We start from the raw sequence: 17,112 nt of genomic DNA, 5'->3' as shown, positions 1-17,112 counted from the left end.
TACAGTAGCGAAACCTAAAATATTTATTTTTAAATTATTTTTTATTAGTTTTCAGAATTTTAACAAATCAATCCAGATCATTTAAATTTAATACATATTTTAAATAAATAAATAGTTTTGCTGCTCCTTTCACAAACAAATGTCCATTGCTTCCTGATGTTGCCACATTCATTCTTTTTCTTTAATCACCTTCTATTAGTCATAATCCATTTTCCTAGTTAGCATTCTTGGGGTTTTTTACACACAGCACCATTGTTATTTTCCAAACATATAAAATAACCATCTCATATGTGCAGCCTTTCCAGCACTCTGTTCACAGACTTAGAGTGAAGAGAGATTAATTGCCAACTTTCTCAGTCCATTCCATTCCTTTGAAAACATCCCTTCTGTTGTTCAAGGATGTTCCGAGTTATAAATAACTCCTGAGAAGATGCCTTCTCCGCCATTAAAATCCTGGGGATTGTTTTCCACAGCTCACAGTTAAAAATAAAAATCCCATTTATAAACTCATGGCAAGTGTAATTATCAGTCTTTAGCAAACCACTCTCTCATCCACGCTTTCTTCATACAGTTCAAAGAAACTTTATATAAAATTGGTTCATCTTCAGTCGATAGGGGAAGATATATTTAAAAAAATGTAAAACCCTTAATCATTGGTCTTCTCTCTTCCTCCAGATAACCTCTAAACGCCTACACATAATTCTTTCCTGTTGCAGGCTCAAGTCCAGTCCAGTTCAAGTCCAGTCCTTTTGGCAGCTGATTAGTTGCAGCCCTTTATCATATGCCATTACAGGAGTGCCCTTGCCATTCCAGGCCCTTGCCATTTTGTATGTGCAGGAAAAACAAGTCAACAATGTTTCATTTAAGAAACTATCCTGGAGTATTCACATGGTTTGGCAGAAAAAATTATACTGATACAGGAAGAAACTACCTTAAGGCTTAGCTTGCTAAATTCTGTACTTGCCAAAAAAAATTTCTTTATTCACCCATTTGCCCAATGTATGTATATAAGGGAGCATCACAAAAAAATCATTCAGGAGAGGAATGATTTGAATTTTTGCTGATCTAGGTATTTCTTCTAATGCTCTCTCACAGATGACACTTATATGTACGAAGGTGAACAGGGATGTACTACAGATTGCACCCCAAAGAACTATACTTTCACCAGAGAAGATGGTCGTTTCCTGCGGAGTTTCAGGTCCTGCTGTCGTTCTACAAAGTGTGGCGGTCTATTCCTTGATAGTAAGTATATGCATATTTGTATATATCCTCGAGCATAAATAGCATTGAGGCTTTAAGGGTTTTCCTTGGTTGCCCTTAGACAATTGATATCAAACAGATGGCATTGGAGATATTTGATGAAGCCCAAGATAGATTGCAGCTTCCCTGTAGCTGGTTAGAGGACACCAAAGGTGGTCCCCATGATACCTCATAGTAAGGAAAAATGTAAAGGCAAAGGATCCCTGGATGGTTAAGTCCAGTCAAAATAGACTATGGAGTTCAGCACTCATCTCGCTTTTCAGGGTGAGGGAGTTAGCTGTTTGTCTGCAGACAGCTTTCCAGATCATGTGGCCAGCATGACTAAACTGCTTCTGGTGCAATGGGAAACTGTTATGGAAGCCAGATCACATGGAAGCACAGTTTACCTAGTAGTAACTCCACCTCCGGAACACCAGCCACAGGGTGACATCCTGGCTCTTGTAATATGGTGTTGCAAGGTGCCTCAACCATAACTTTGGGGAACAGGAGGCTGAAAACTTCCAATAATTCTCCCCAGATAAAAAGAAAGTAAAGTGAATAGGACACGAAACCAAAAGCCAACTGAAAATGCAAATGGCTCTTTTGCCATGTAAGTGTCCCTGATCCCCCATGGCTAAAGTTCCCCCTACTATGTGTAATAATACTACAGAAAGAAGCAACTGCACAATGAACAAGTGGTTCTGTGCAACGATCTTGAACCAAAAGGGTTAATATCACAGATGGAGACATGGAATGTAAATTACATCTTTTAAGATTAGTGAACATAAATCTATTTCACAGTAATAAGCAATACATAAGACTACATAAACAATGATGCATCACAATGCATATTAGGCCATGGACAAAACATAGAAGTGGCAAATTAATCACATAGACAACCCAGCAATAAATTCCACAACCCACTCCCCAAAATAATCCTACTTGCCTATTCCTCTTAGGTTGAACTATGAAACACAATACATATTTAACAACAGACTGGGTGGAGTTTCTCTGGGCTGTATTTGCACAGTGACAACTAAAATCACTCCCCTTTGATAACCCAGCTGCCAGCACTTCTGCCTCATCATTAGAGATAATATCTAGATCTACACCATCAGCACAATGAATTCCTGAAACAGAATGCAGTGGAGATGTTGTAACCCTCTCACAGGACTAGGGAATTGAAGCCGAGGAATAATTGAAATATAATTTTTTTGGCTACAATATTAGCAAGACAACTTAAGCAAGTGTTAAGAAATTTGATACATGAAGATTGGACAGGAGTTCTGCCAACAAGACAGATAAAAGATAAAGGTAGTATTGTACAGAATGCTATTTGAAAAAGAAAAAGTGATTAGCAATTAGCTATGTTTTTAGATACAGAGAAAGCATTTGATAATATTTCTTGGAGTTTTAGGGGGAAATTACTGATTATAATGGGGTTTGGGGATAGATTTGTGAAAAGAATAAATGCATTATATAAATAGCAATTTTCACACATAAGAGTAAATGGTGTTCTATGAGAAAAATGCATTAATGCTAAGGGGAAAAAACAAGGTTGCTTTCACTGTTAATGTTTATTCTAGGGTTAGAATTGCTGTGTAGGGATATTAGAGAAAATAATGATATATAAAGCCTCCAAGTGGGCCTTCAAAGTTACAAACTGAGGGCATTTGCAGTTGATGTGGTATTGTTCCTGGAAAACCTGATAGAAAATGTGGTTAAGGTATTGGATGTAATAAAGCAGTTTGGTAATTTAGCAGGAATTTTATATAACTAAGAATAAGACTAAAATGTTAACAAAAAATATAAACCAGCAAGCTAAAGAGAAACTGAAAGAAATAATGGGTATTAAGATGGAAAAGAAGGTGATATATCTGGGTATCTGGATAAAAAATACGAATGCAAATCTGTTTAAAATAATTAGCTGATTGTATGGAGTAAGATTAAACAAAACATGAAGAGATGGAGTAGAATGAAACTTTCTCTTTTGGGAAGAATCTCGGTGATAAAAGTGAATATTTTGCTTAAGATGTCATTTCTCCTTCACACAATTCTGGTAATACATGGACTGCTTCAAGTAATGGAAAAAAGAATTATCAAAATTCATCTGGCAGGGGAAAGACCAAGGATCAAATTTAAAATGCTAATGGATGTTAAGGAAAGAGATGGATTCTCATTGCCCGATTAAAATTTTTTATTATGAAGCAGTCTGGCTGATTTGGTTAAAGGAATGGATATCTTTACAGAATACAAATTTGTTAGATTTTGAAGCATATGGGAATTGGTATGGGTGGCATGCTTACCTGTGGTATGGTAAGGTAAAGGTACATAGAGAATTTTTAAATAATTGTATGAGGAGAAGTTTGTATAGTGTGTGGACCTGATACCAAGACTTACATGAAAGGAAAACATATTATGTTTTTTCAAGAAATGCAAGTTTAATGGGAAACAAAAAAAAAATGAGCTGGTTAAATCTGCAATGATACAATAGGCTAAAGATCTAGGACATCATATAGAAATGGATGCATGGGAAAGGTTGTGGAAAATTAATATGAAATGTAGTGCCTGTTATACTCTCAAAGGAAATTACATGAAAATAATGTATAGATGGTATTTTTAACCTAACAAATTGGGTAAATGTTGTAAATAATTGTTGGAAATGTAAACTGCTACATTCAACTTTCATTTATAAGTGGTGGACATGTAAGAAAGTGATGGGTTTTTTTTTGAAAATAACATATGATGAGATAAAAAAGGTGTCTAAAGTGATTATACACACAAAAAAACCCATGGAAAGTTTTCTCCTAGAGATTATAGGGAAAGAAGTTCCAAAAAATCATGATTAAGTTGTTTATGTATGTAATAACAGTGGCTAGGATTCTCTATGCACAAAAATGGAAGGTAGTAGAAGTTACTCTTGGAACTTTGAAGTGCCAGGCATAGCTCTAATGGCTTTAGCCCAAGCGTAGCAGAGTTTTCCTGCACAGCGAAGAAGCTAGTTGCGGTGGAAATGACTAGTCAGCTAGACTCAGAATAACTATTTACAGGATTTATTAAAAGGAAAAATAAAACCAGCAGAGTTTCTGCATACAAAGCAAAGCAAAATAAATCCTTTCTTTCTCTCTCTCTACACATCACTCCTAACTCCTAACACACACCCCTCTAACACAAACTGTGCTAGCATTCCTAGATAACAGAGTTGAGTGCTGGTCGTTAACCAATCAGAGTAAGTAGTTTCTAGGTCAAGCAGACCTTGGCTTTCTGCCAAGAGCAAATTGACAAGGCCTTGAGTTAATTGTGTGAAGCCAGAATCTGTAAGTTTCCATGAGAATCAATTAACAGAAACTGAACACCCCCTCACAGATTCTGCTGGACAATTAACATCAAATAACACCTATGTAGGAGATTATTCTTCCAGCAAACCTAAACCCTTGCACATTTGTTTGTTCTTTATCTTTGCCAATGGTTTAGTTAATACATCTGCTACATTTTCTTCACTTGATACATAAGTACATGTGATTATATTGTCTTGTACACAGCAACGTACATTTTGGTATTTTACAGAGATATGTTTGGAACGTGATTTGAAACCCTCTGTTTTACTTAAGGTTATACAAGCCTGATTATCAATGTAAACTCGTACTGGTTCTCCACAATTTACATTTAAATCTGCTAACAAATGCTTGAAATAAATCACCTCGTTGCACAATGACACACTTACAACGTCTTGCTTGCGTGACCGCCAGCTGATTAAAGCTCCACCGACCATTATGACTAGTCCTGTGACAGATTTTCTATCTGGCAAATTTCCCCAATCACTATCACAGTAGCATCCTCTGAAGAATTTAATTGTAACATATAGCCAATTGTCTGTTTGAGGTATCTCAGAACTTGTTTTACCCCTTTCCAGGCATTTAGTGTGGGTTTTGAGACCAATCTACTTAATATGCCTACTGCGTAGCTAATATCAGGTCTGGACCACTGTGCTAGATACAATAAGCTTCCAATTACAGAATGATATACATCAGGATGTTCAAATTCAGGACTCTCATCTATATGAAGTGTTTTTATGAAACCTGGGTCCATAGGCACCACTGCCCCTTTGCAATCCTGCATCCCATATGTAGTCAGTAGTTGTTTAACTTTGTTCTGCTGACTAATTAGGCAGCTGCCATCTTGGGCCCAGCACACTTCCAACCCTAGATATGTCCTAACCGGGCCTAAGTCTCGTCATAATCTTTTCCAGGCCTCTGAGAGTATCCTTGAGCCACTAAACGAGCTTTGTATTTGTACTTTCCTGTCACCAGAGGTTTAAGTTTGTACACCCACCTGCAGCCTACAATCTTTGCCCCCTCAGGCGCTGCTACTGGTGTAAAGACCTTGTGCTCATTCAGAGAGGACATCTCTTCCTCCATTGCCTGTTTCCAGAGCTCTGCCTCCTCTTTTGGTAACTTTAACACCTCCTGAAAACTCTTGGGCTCTGCAATTACACTAAACACATTTGCAGTATCTGGAGAAAAACGCACCGGAGGCACTCCTTTGTTTTGTCTTTTAGATCTTCTGGGAGAAAATTTTTCTTCTGACCCACTTTCCTCCTCAGAACTACGACCTCTCTTTTGTTGCTTAGCAACTGGTCTCTGGCTAATTCCACTTTCTTGAGAGCTCTTATCTGAACTTTCCTCCCCCTCAGACTCTGATTCTCTATGTTTACCTTCAGAGTCATGAAGCTCCTGGGAAGGTTCAAACCAAACCTCAGTATTGGCATGTAGTCTCTCCCAGCCACTATGTTCACAAAAACTGGCATTCCTGGAGATCACAATGCCATTTGTCCCTTCAGCAAAGTGGAAACCTTTTCCCAGCTCCTGGTAGCCCACAAACACTAACTGTTTGGTCTTAGGATCTCCCTTCTTTCTCATTTGTTTTGGAATTAATACCCAGGCTTTTGATCCAAACACATGCAAATGGTCAATTTTGGGTTTTTTCTGAAACAATTTAAAGTACGGAGTTGTACCTATTGTTTGATGAAAGAGCCTATTTTGGAGATAACACGCGGTGAGCATGCTCTCCCCCAATAAGACATGGGCAAATCAGCATCATCAAGCATGGCAAACATCATATTTTGTAAAGATCTGTGTTTTCGCTCTGCAACGCCATTCTCCTCTGGGGAAAAAGCGTTCGTTTTTCTATGCCCAATGCCACGCTTTTGTAACCAATCTCCAAAAGCATTTGACATAAATTCGCCACCTCTGTCCGTCTGAATCCTTCTGAGTTTCATGGACAGAAATCTTTCCACAGATGCCACCCAGCCTTTAAACTTAGTGAACACGTCACCCTTATTCTTCATGGGGAAAACCCAAGAGTAACGCGTGGCGTCATCCACAATTGTTAATGAAAAACGCGATCCACCCCTGCTTACAGGAAATGGACCAATTACGTCCATGTGAACCAGCTGTAGCGGTGACTCACTAACTCTGTCACTTCTGGGGTAAGAGACTCTGTGGGTTTTAACCTTTTTACAAACATTACAATCAAGGTACTTGTTACAACTCTTTAAATTACCCCCATCAGCCAATTCAGACATTTTTAGTACACTTTTCCAGCCAGCATGCCCCAATTTCCTATGCAATAAGTGCCCACAGTTGTCATGTATAGCTTTGTTATTCACTGCAGGCTGAGATTTACTGACTACTACTGCAACTTGAGATCCTGCTTTAAGCCAAAACAAGCCTCCCTCTGACTTAGCAGTGCCTAAAATCTCACCAGCCTTCTTAATAATGCAACTGTCTCCTTCAAAATACACTTTAAACCCAGCTTTTAGCAAACAATCTACAGACATCAGATTGCTCCTTAATGAAGGCACACAAAGTACATTTTGCAAGCATTCACGAAGACAAGGAACAAAAACTGCACCCCCCGAAATCACTTCGGAAGTACTTCCGTCTGCTACAGCCACCTGGCTGCGCTGTGCTGAGTTCTTGGAAACAAACAATTCATCGGAATTTATGATATGCCGAGAAGCTCCCGAATCGACCACCCAGACAGCTTGTTTCTCATCAGCAATCTTGACCTCGGCGGTCACCAGCTGAGCCGACTGCTTTCGTTTGAATAATTTCTTTTTCCGCTGCTGCTGATCTCGTCTCTGCTCCTGCACCGGCCACTGAGACTTGACCAACTCCGGACATTGTCGTTTTAGATGCGCTGAAGACCCACATCGGAAACAACGCCTAACAGCAAACGCTGACTCCTCACCGGTACGCTGCTTTTGCTTCACCGCTGGCACGGTATGAGAACTACTTCCAAACCGCCCGCCTGTAGAAGCCTCTGCAGCAAACGACCTTTCTTGCCTCTTCTGCCATTCTTCAATCAAACGCCCAGTAACATAACTGACTGATAAATCACGCTCCTGTATGCCTTCTAGAGACAAAACTAAATTATCCCAGCTTTCCGGGAGAGAACTCAAAATAATAGCCACCTTCTCCTGCTGGTCTAACGCACAGTCTCTTTCCTGTAGCGCAGCAAACTTTAACTGTAAACTGTGTAGGTGTTCCTGCATTGTAACCCCAGGCTGTAACACTGCCTTGTACAATGCCTTGCGAATGAACAGCTTGGAAACCGCTGTCTCACGCACATGGAGTTCTTTAAGTGCTTTTTTTAAAAAAATATTTTTTTTATTAATTTTCACAAACATAAAAAATAACATAATAGACAATAACAACAAAACAAAACATACAAACACACATGTGACTTCCCCAAACCTCCCCTTCACTGCACCCTTATTTTTTAAGAATAACAGTTTTTAGCAATCCTTCGTTCAAATTCATAACTAATTTTCCTTAAATTTTCTTAAGTTTAAATTTAACAGCTATAATTCTGTATCTCTTTCCCCTTGACATCTTAACATTCCGAAATTTTACAACAGTTCTTAAGATAGACTTTAAATTTTCTCCAGTCCTCTTCCACCGTCTCTCTCCTCTGGTCACGGATTCTGCCGGTCATCTCAGCCAGTCCCATAAATTCTGTCACCTTGGTTTGCCATTCTTCCAGAGTAGGTAATTCTTGAGTCTTCCAATACTTTGCTAGTAGGATTCTTGCTGCCGTGGTTGCATACATGAAGAATGTCCTGTCTTCCCTTGGTACCATCTGGCCGACCATGCCCAAGAGAAAAGCCTCCGGTTTCTTAGCAAATGTCCGCTTAAGGATTTTCTTAATTTCATTATAGATCATTTCCCAGTAGGCCTTAATCTTTGGGCAGGTCCACCAAAGGTGGTAGAAATTTCCTTCACATTCATTACATTTCCAGCAATTATTATTGGGCAGATGATATATCTTTGCTAGCTTGACTGGGGTCATGTACCACCTGTAGATCATTTTCATTATATTCTCTTTTAAGGCACTACATGCCGTGAATTTAATGCCTGTGGTCCATAACCATTCCCAGTCTGCAAACATAATATCATGACCAATGTCTTGTGCCCATTTAATCATTGCTGATTTTACTGTTTCATCCTGCGTATTCCATTTCAGCAGCAAACTATACATTCTAGACAAATTCTTAGTATTGGGCTCCAATAATTCCGTTTCTAACTTTGACCTCTCCTTCTGAAATCCTACTTTCCTGTCTTGCTTAAACGTCTCATTAATCTGCTGGTAATGTAACCAATCTCGGACTTTAGGTTTTAATTTCTCCATGCTCTGTAGTTTGAGCTTTTCACCATCGTATTCTAAAATTTCACCATATTTTGGCCAATCTGAGTCCATATTAAGTTTTTTTACCGCCTTGGCTTCCAGGGGTGACAACCACCTGGGGGTTTTATTCTCCAACAGATCTTTATAACGATTCCATACATTAAACAATGCTTTCCTGACAATATGGTTTTTAAAGCCTCTATGCACCTTTACCTTGTCATACCATAGATATGCGTGCCAGCCGAAGTTGTTATCATATCCTTCCAGGTCTAAGATGTCTGTGTTCTCAAGAAGTAGCCATTGTTTCAGCCAGCAAAAAGCTGCTGCTTCGTAGTAGAGTCTTAAGTCCGGCAGGGCAAAGCCCCCTCTATCCTTTGCATCAGTTAAAATTTTAAATTTTATTCTAGGCTTTTTGCCCTGCCAGACGAAATTAGATATATCTTTCTGCCACTTCTTGAAACAGTCCATCTTATCCAAGATTTGCAGTGTCTGAAACAAGAACAACAGTCTCGGCAATACATTCATCTTAATAACAGCAATTCGGCCTAACAAGGAGATTCTTAACCTAGACCATATGTCGAGATCTTTCTTCACTTCCAGCCAACACTTCTCATAATTGTCTTTAAATAAGTTCACATTTTTAGATGTTAAATTAACCCCCAGATATTTAACTTTTTTTGTTATTTCCAGACCAGTTTCCCTCTGAAAACTCTCTTTTTCCTCCAATGTCAAATTTTCCCCCAACACCTTTGTCTTTTGCTTGTTTAATTTGAAACCTGCCACTTGACCAAATACTTCAATAAGTTCTAAGACTCTTTTTGTACTGGCTTCTGGTTGTTGCAGAGTCAAAACTAAATCATCTGCAAATGCTCTTAACTTATAATGCTTTGCTCCAAGTCGTATTCCTTCTACCTGCTGGTCCCTTCTAATCATGTTCAACAGTACCTCCAGGGCTGAAATAAACAATAGAGGGGACATTGGGCATCCCTGTCGTGTCCCTTTTTCTATTGGAATTTCGTCCATAACCATACCATTCACAATTAGTTTAGCTCTTTGTTCAGAATATATAGCACCTATACCGTTTTCAAAGTTTTGGCCTACCCCCATCCCTTGGAGATTCCTCTTCATAAAGCTCCAACAAATATTGTCAAAGGCTTTCTCCGCATCCACAAAAATCAAAACTACTTTTCTGTTTATGTCAGTTTCCAACAATTCCAAAATGTGTATAATGTTCCTCACATTGTCTGACATATATCTCCCTGGGAGAAAGCCTGTTTGGTCCTTGTGGATCTCCTCTTGTAACACTTTTTAAAATCTTTTTGCTAAAATATTTGCAAATATTTTATAATCCACATTTAAAAGTGATATAGGGCGGTAGTTCTTAACTTGGTGTTTCTCGGTTTCTGTCTTCGGTATAAGTGAGATGAATGCTTCTTTCCACGATTCGGGAGCCTTTTTCCCCTCCAAAATTTGATTGCAAACTTCTTTCAATGGTTGTATTAGCCATTCCTTCAGTGCTTTATAATATCTCGCAGTCAGCCCATCTGGTCCTGGTGATTTCCCCAGTTGCATACTTTGGATGGCACCTTCTATCTCTTGGTCTGTAATTTTCTCATTTAAAATCCTCCTGTTCTTTTCCGAGATCTTTGACAGTCCATACTTTTTAACAAAGTCTTCAATGTCCTGTTCCTTCTTTGGCCCTTGAGCATATAACTTCTTGAAAAAACTTTGGAAACAATTACTAATCTCATTTGGTTTATTAATAGATTTACCATCTACTTCGAGAGATGTCACAGTATTCAACTTTTGTCTCTTTTTCAGTTGCCATGACAGGAGTTTCCCACATTTATCTGCTGATTCAAAAGTTTTTTGCCTCATTTGTTTTATTTTCCATTCTATCTCCTCATTCACCAATTCCATATATTGGGTCTGATAGTATTTTATTTCCCTTAAAATCTCTTGGGATTTGGGTTTGGACCTCAGTTTCTTTTCTCCTTCTTTCATTTGTTTCCAAATTTTTTCCTTCTTCTCACTCTGTTGTTTCCTTTTTATAGAGTTTTGCTGAATCAGGAAACCTCGCATCACGGCCTTGCTTGCGTCCCATATTATTCTTCTTTCGACGTCTGTTCTTAGGTTTATCTCGAAGTAGTCTTTCAATGTCTTTTGGGCCTTCTTATAGATTGTTTCATCTTTGAACAGGGCATCATTCATTCTCCATTTGAAGGTTCCTGCTGTTGTCAGTTTCATTTCCATCTTTACTGCATTATGATCGGAGCAGGTTTTTGGGCAGATTTCTGTTTTTTTAACCCTTGGTGCCAGATTGCTAGAAATCCATATTTGGTCAATCCTAGTCCATGTCATATTTGCTTCAGAGAAGAAGGTCCCCTCTCTTTCCAGAGGGTTCCTTGTTCTCCAGATATCAATCAAGTCCATGGTATCAGTCAGTTCAAAAAAAGTCTTTGGTAGTCTCCCGTCTTTTGAAACTATTTGCCTTTGTGCTTTGTCCATGTTTGTGGAGACTACTCCATTCATATCGCCCATCAATATTATTTTAGAGTCCATAAAATCCATTAACGTCTCATGCAGTTTCTTAAAAAACTCGGCTTTCCCCTCGTTGGGTGCATAAACTCCTACAATCAAAAATTTTTCTCCATGTGTTTGAATTTCCACTGCCAGAAGTCTTCCTTGTTCATCTTTAAAAATCAATTTAGGTTCCAATTTTTCCTTGACATAAATCACCACTCCTCTTTTCTTAACTTTGTCTGAAGAAATAAATTCCAATCCTAGTCTTTTGTTTATCAAAAGTTTCCTGTTTATCCTGGCGATGTGAGTTTCTTGCAAACATATTATATCCAAATTTTCTTTCTTTAATATGTGAGACACCTGTCCCCTTTTTCGGGGATGGTTCAGACCATTACAGTTCCAGCTCAGAAATTGCAGAGACATTTTTATTACTGGGCTGCTTTTCCACCGACTGCTCCAAGTTCTTGTTCCTCGTCAGTAGGTGCTGGGGCTAATCCAAATGAGAGATTTGCTATATCCGGTGTTTCCCTCTCACTCACTGTTCCTTTCTCAAAGTCCTCAAAATTCCTCTCCAAAAAGTGGTCTTTGTCTTGTGTTGTTTTAATCTTAATCTTCTTCCCTTTGAAGTTGAAGGACAGCCCTTGTGGAAACTCCCATCTAAATGGGATATTGTTTTTTTCCAGCAAATCCACTAGAGTTTTGTATTGGGACCTCACCTCTAAAAAGTGCTTAGGAATGTCCTTGAAGATCTGTATTTGGGAATTCTTAATAATCAAGGCCTTCAGGAAATGCAGGTTCAATATTTTGTCTCTTTCTTCCTTAGATCTCAAAGTGATTAAACAGTCCCTTGGTGTCTTGCCTTGTTTTCTTCCAATCCGAAAGGCTGTGGTTATTACAAATTCATCCTCCTCCCCTTCTAGTTCATCAGTCCAAAATTCTTGAAACTTGTCTGTGAGAAATTCTCCCAGGTTGCCCTCTTCCTCCTCTGGTACTAGTCTCAGTTTCAGATTTTTATTTTTCCTCTCTAGTTCCATAAAGGATAAAGCTGCATCATGTTCATGCACTTTCTTTGCAATGGGTACAAATTTTCCTTTGGTGTCCTCGGCAGTGTTTCTAGCACTCTCGGCTATTTTTCTGGTTTCCGTGCTTTCCTGCACTAGACGATTTATAGAATCTGTGTTGTTTGCTATTGCTGTTGTATTCAGGTCTAATCTTGTTGTCAACTCTGTCAGTTTCTTTGAGTTATCTGTCAATTTCCTAGAATTCTCTGTAGATTGCTTAGTAAGTGCTTCTAAAGATTTATTTATTCTGAGCAGTGCCTGTGTCATCGATTCCATTGATGCTGTTGTTCCTTTTTCCTGTGCAGCTGCAGCTCCTGATATGGAGCCTCTTCTTTGGATCTGCTTTTGAGTCTGTTTTGCTTTGCTTCTTGTTGTTATCTCCTCCTGTGGAGTGCTCATAACTCAAGGTCGTTCACACAGGAAAATTGCAAGTGGAAAATCCCACTTCTCTGTCTCTTATCCCAGTGCAACTGTCTCTCTCTTTTGGTCCTCTAGAGGGAGAAATTGTGTCCAAGCAATGGCAACAGCAATAACAAAGAAACAGGGAAACAAGTAACCAATGCAAAGTTCCAAGATAAAAGTCCAGCTAAAAGCCCTGTTTGCTACAACATCCACTATAGTCCCGTTATTTTGTTTCCATTAAATTTAGTCTTTGTATCCAGCAACTTTTTTTTGACAGCTCACTTCCAGGCGCTTGTCTCTCCGGCAGCCTGACCAGAGGTTTCGACAGCGGAAAGTTTCCTTCTAATCCCTTTTCCTCTGGCAGATTAAATTTTGCTCCTTCCTCCCCCCCCTTCTCCTGCCTGTGAGGGGGTGGAGAGTCTCTTTTCCAATGTCAAAAGTTCGATAAAGTTTTGAAAAGAAATGTTCCCTTTAAGAATAGCTTATTTTTTCATTGCTCCGTCAATCGTGCAGTTCCGGAGGGCTGACTTCCTTAATTTCTGCCTCTCCCGTTTTCAGCCAAATTTTCTTAAATTACTTTAAAGGTCCCGTTCTCTTTACTTTGCCGATCTTACTCACAGGTATTGTTGCTAGTGTTGTTGCCAATTGGTTGTTTCAGGAAGGAATCGGCGCTCTCCGTCAATGGCGACGCGGCTTCACTCCGTAAGCTGGGTTGCGATTCTCAGCACCGCGCTCACACCCGATGCCGCTCCGGAGCCTTTAAAAAGGCTCCTTCACGATACCGGGGGGCGCAAAGGTGCCCACCAAATCTCCTTGTTCACAGGCTTCAGCGCCTGTGATTTTAGGGGTCCCCCGCTCGCCGTAGCGGGTCAGACCCGAACTTACGGAGCAGTCCTGCTTCGGAGCTCGAAGCAAGGACCGCCATTAGACGCTGGCGCCGACCGGAAGTCTGGAGTTCTTTAAGTGCTTGCCACACACCTCTAGCTGTCTTGATTCCCCTCACATACGGCAACTGGGAATTTTCCAGCCCCAAGACAATTGTGGCCCTTGCTCTTTGGTCTTTATCGAGGTCTTCATTATCAGGCTTCGCAGGAAACTTACTCACCACTTGCCAGAGACGATCCCTCTGCAGCACTGCCTGCATGCGTTCTGACCACAGCAAGTAATTAGAGTCATTCAGATGCTCAAAAGCCATCTGAACTGGTTGTGAGGCCATCTTGAGAGCGATGTCCCTGGAACCCGGAACCAGCTACTCACGACCACCGAGAGAGAAAACAGGAACCACAGCACCCAGCACTAGCACACTGCAGCTGTTGTCCTTGTGTCCACTGCGTCACCAGCTCACAGCAGTCAGGAACCAGCCAGTGTCCATCTGCTGCACCAACAGGAACAACAACTTCTGGAACTACTGGAACCAACACCGTTGATGCTGACACCACCACAACTCAGGCTGGCAGCACAATACCCATAACCTCTTGGAACTTTGAATTCCATGAGAATCAATTAACAGAAACTGAACAGTTACCACCAAAGAGGAATGAATAAGTAAGGTGATGAACTATGCAGAATTGGCAAAGTTAACAGGCAAAATAAGAGAATCTAAGGATGATTGCATTATGGAAGAATGGAAGCCTATTTCAGACTATTTAAGGAAATTATTGTATGATGAACTCACGAGCAGGATTTGAACTATGTTTAATAAATTGGAGTTCTTGTTATTAAATATACCAAGAAAAAAGCACACCAAGAACTCAGGCCAAGGTAAGTTTCAATAGTGGGAGTGATCCCTACTCACAAGTCAATAGTCAATAATTCATTACAAAGATTTTCTCTTTATACATATCTTTATGAGTTAGAGTTTGTAATCTCTAGTAGAATTTATAATCTTTATTTGAGTTTGTAATTCTTGTCAGAATACATACTTCTGAATGGATTAGTTACAGATAGGTAGCCGTGTTGGTCTGCCATAGTAAAAAATAAAAATAAAAATCCTTCCAGTAGCACCTTAAAGACCAACTAAGTTAGTTCTTGGTATGAGCTTTCGTGTGCATGCACACTTCTTCAGATATGAGCTTTCGTGTGCATGCACACTTCTTCAGATATCTGAAGAAGTGTGCATGCACACGAAAGCTCATACCAAGAACTAACTTAGTTGGTCTTTAAGGTGCTACTGGAAGGAATTTTTTTTGTTCTGAATGGATTAGTTTTTGTTACTATTGACTATTGACTTGTGATTAGGGACCACTCCCACTATTGAAACTTACATTGCACTGAGTTCTTGGTGTGCTTTCTTCTTGGATTTAAACTGTGAGCAATATAAGTAATTAAAGAATAAAGTATTGATGTGTTGGTATAAGAGATAGATAGTATTGTGCTGAGGAGGGGAAGAAGTAAAAACACCATGGAAAATGGGGTAGGAAGTCTGAAAAATTGATTATGCATTGATGTGTGTATATATCAATTTTTTGAAAATTTAATAAATGATTACAATGTAGGAAAAGGAAGGAAAGAGATATGGGCTGAAACCTTGTGTTGATTTTAGTTGTTGTTTTCCACAGATGGAAAACCTAAGTTGAATGGGCAGGAGTGTCCAACTTGTTGTCCTTCTCTCTCAAAAGCCTGTGAGGGCTCAAAGACCATCAAGTGTAATGATGATGAGACTCAGTGCATAGAGTTTGTTGTTGCTCACGGTAAGTAGCACTGCCAGCCAATGAGGTGGAGACAGGGTGGTGAGCTGCTCTCTTTTTCTGTTTGTGGCTTTCTGCCAGAAAATGTGCTATATGTGTTGGTAGGGGAAAGTTCTAATTTTCTGAAAATATAACTCCGTTAAATGATCTTTGCTCTGCATGTATATAGATGAGACTCCATATTTCTTGGGTGGAGATTTGAGAAAGGAAGCAAAATAATCTGTTCATTTTATCATGTGTAAAACTGCCTTTTAAAAGAAAGTTTTCACTAATATTTTAGAAGTAAAGGCAGCCATGGAGCCCAGATCTGGAAAGCAATATTGATGAAGATGGGCCCCTGTCCCATAATAAAAAATGGATATTTCTTTTTCTAAATTTTAAACATCTGTGTCAAATTGATCACATGTATGGTTCTGAGATGCTTTCTATACTTGCTCAATACACTTAATAAACAATAAAATGCTCCGATTCTCTCTTCTGCACACAAACTCACCTGTTACTACCCAGGCACTCATGTGAAAATGTCTCTTTTTCTTTACTAGATGACGGTGCAATTCCTGACAAGCATTTCCACGGCTGTGCATCACCAACCTTTTGTGCAATGGTCAAGAATTCAATGCATTTTGATGCCTTTTCAGGCACTATAACCAAAGCACGATGCAGTGATACTCTGCCTCTCCTAGAGCAGCTCAACTTTGAAGGGTAGTTAGGAGAGAACAATGTCTTCTTCCATTTGGATCCCACTGTTTCTTGCAGCAGTGGAGGTGGAAGTTGCTTGCCTGGTGGTGGGAGTGGAAGAGCTACTGCAGTTCACAGAACTCCTGAATCCTTTATTTGGCTTTTAATGCAGGGTGAATGGTATGCAGGGAATAGATAAGCTAAAGTAGGCATGTGGGGCTTGGGGGCTCTGTCTCATGATAACATATGGTATATGGGTTAAATTTATCTTTGTTCAAAATCAAAATAAATTGGTGTGGCAAATAAAAACTGTGTCCTGTGTCTGTATTCATCAAATTAATTTTGTTAGCTGCAGTGGCAAAGGGCAGTGCTTTGAAAATGAACAAATGGACAACGATTTTATTGATTTATGATATATTTATACCACTCTATATTTCAAAGAAATCTGAGTGGCTTACAGTATCATAAGGGCATCACAAAAGTTCAAATAAATACAATAAAAAGCTCCCCACCCAACTTAGCAAGAGGAAAGATTGAAGAAAGCTCTAAAATGCAGTCCACTGTTTGCAGTTGTAGCTGCTTTTTTGGAGATTTGCCACACAGCACTAGGCACCCAGTGCATACTGCTACTGTTTGGCAGAACTCTGGAGAGCCAGCGAGAGATTCAGGAGTTAGGAACATAAGAGGATTTTTGTCTGGATTGCATCAAAGGCCCCTCTAGTTCAGCATTCAGCTCCCAGAGCACCAAACCCCAGAAAACAAGGCATGAGCCCAATAGCCCTCTCTCACCTGGGATCTCCACTAACTAGTTTAAAGAGCAGTAGAGGCTGGTC

The 17,112-nt window shown here is 39.6% G+C and overlaps 1 long non-coding RNA gene across 1 annotated transcript; it reads left to right on the top strand.

Moving 5' to 3' along the window:
• Positions 1-1,115: 1,115 nt before the first annotated feature.
• Positions 1,116-16,519, top strand: LOC309375713. Its single transcript, XR_014171013.1, has 3 exons — positions 1,116-1,242; positions 15,473-15,604; positions 16,144-16,519. It is a non-coding gene; the product is annotated as an uncharacterized lncRNA (long non-coding RNA).
• The last annotated feature ends 593 nt before the right edge of the window (positions 16,520-17,112 follow it).

The sequence above is a fragment of the Podarcis melisellensis genome (genome assembly GCF_964234715.1).
Source record: "Podarcis melisellensis genome assembly, chromosome: 8".
NCBI classification, from domain to species: domain Eukaryota; kingdom Metazoa; phylum Chordata; class Lepidosauria; order Squamata; family Lacertidae; genus Podarcis; species Podarcis melisellensis.
Note: the sequence above shows the minus strand (reverse complement) of the source record. Positions and strands in the feature narration are given on the sequence as shown.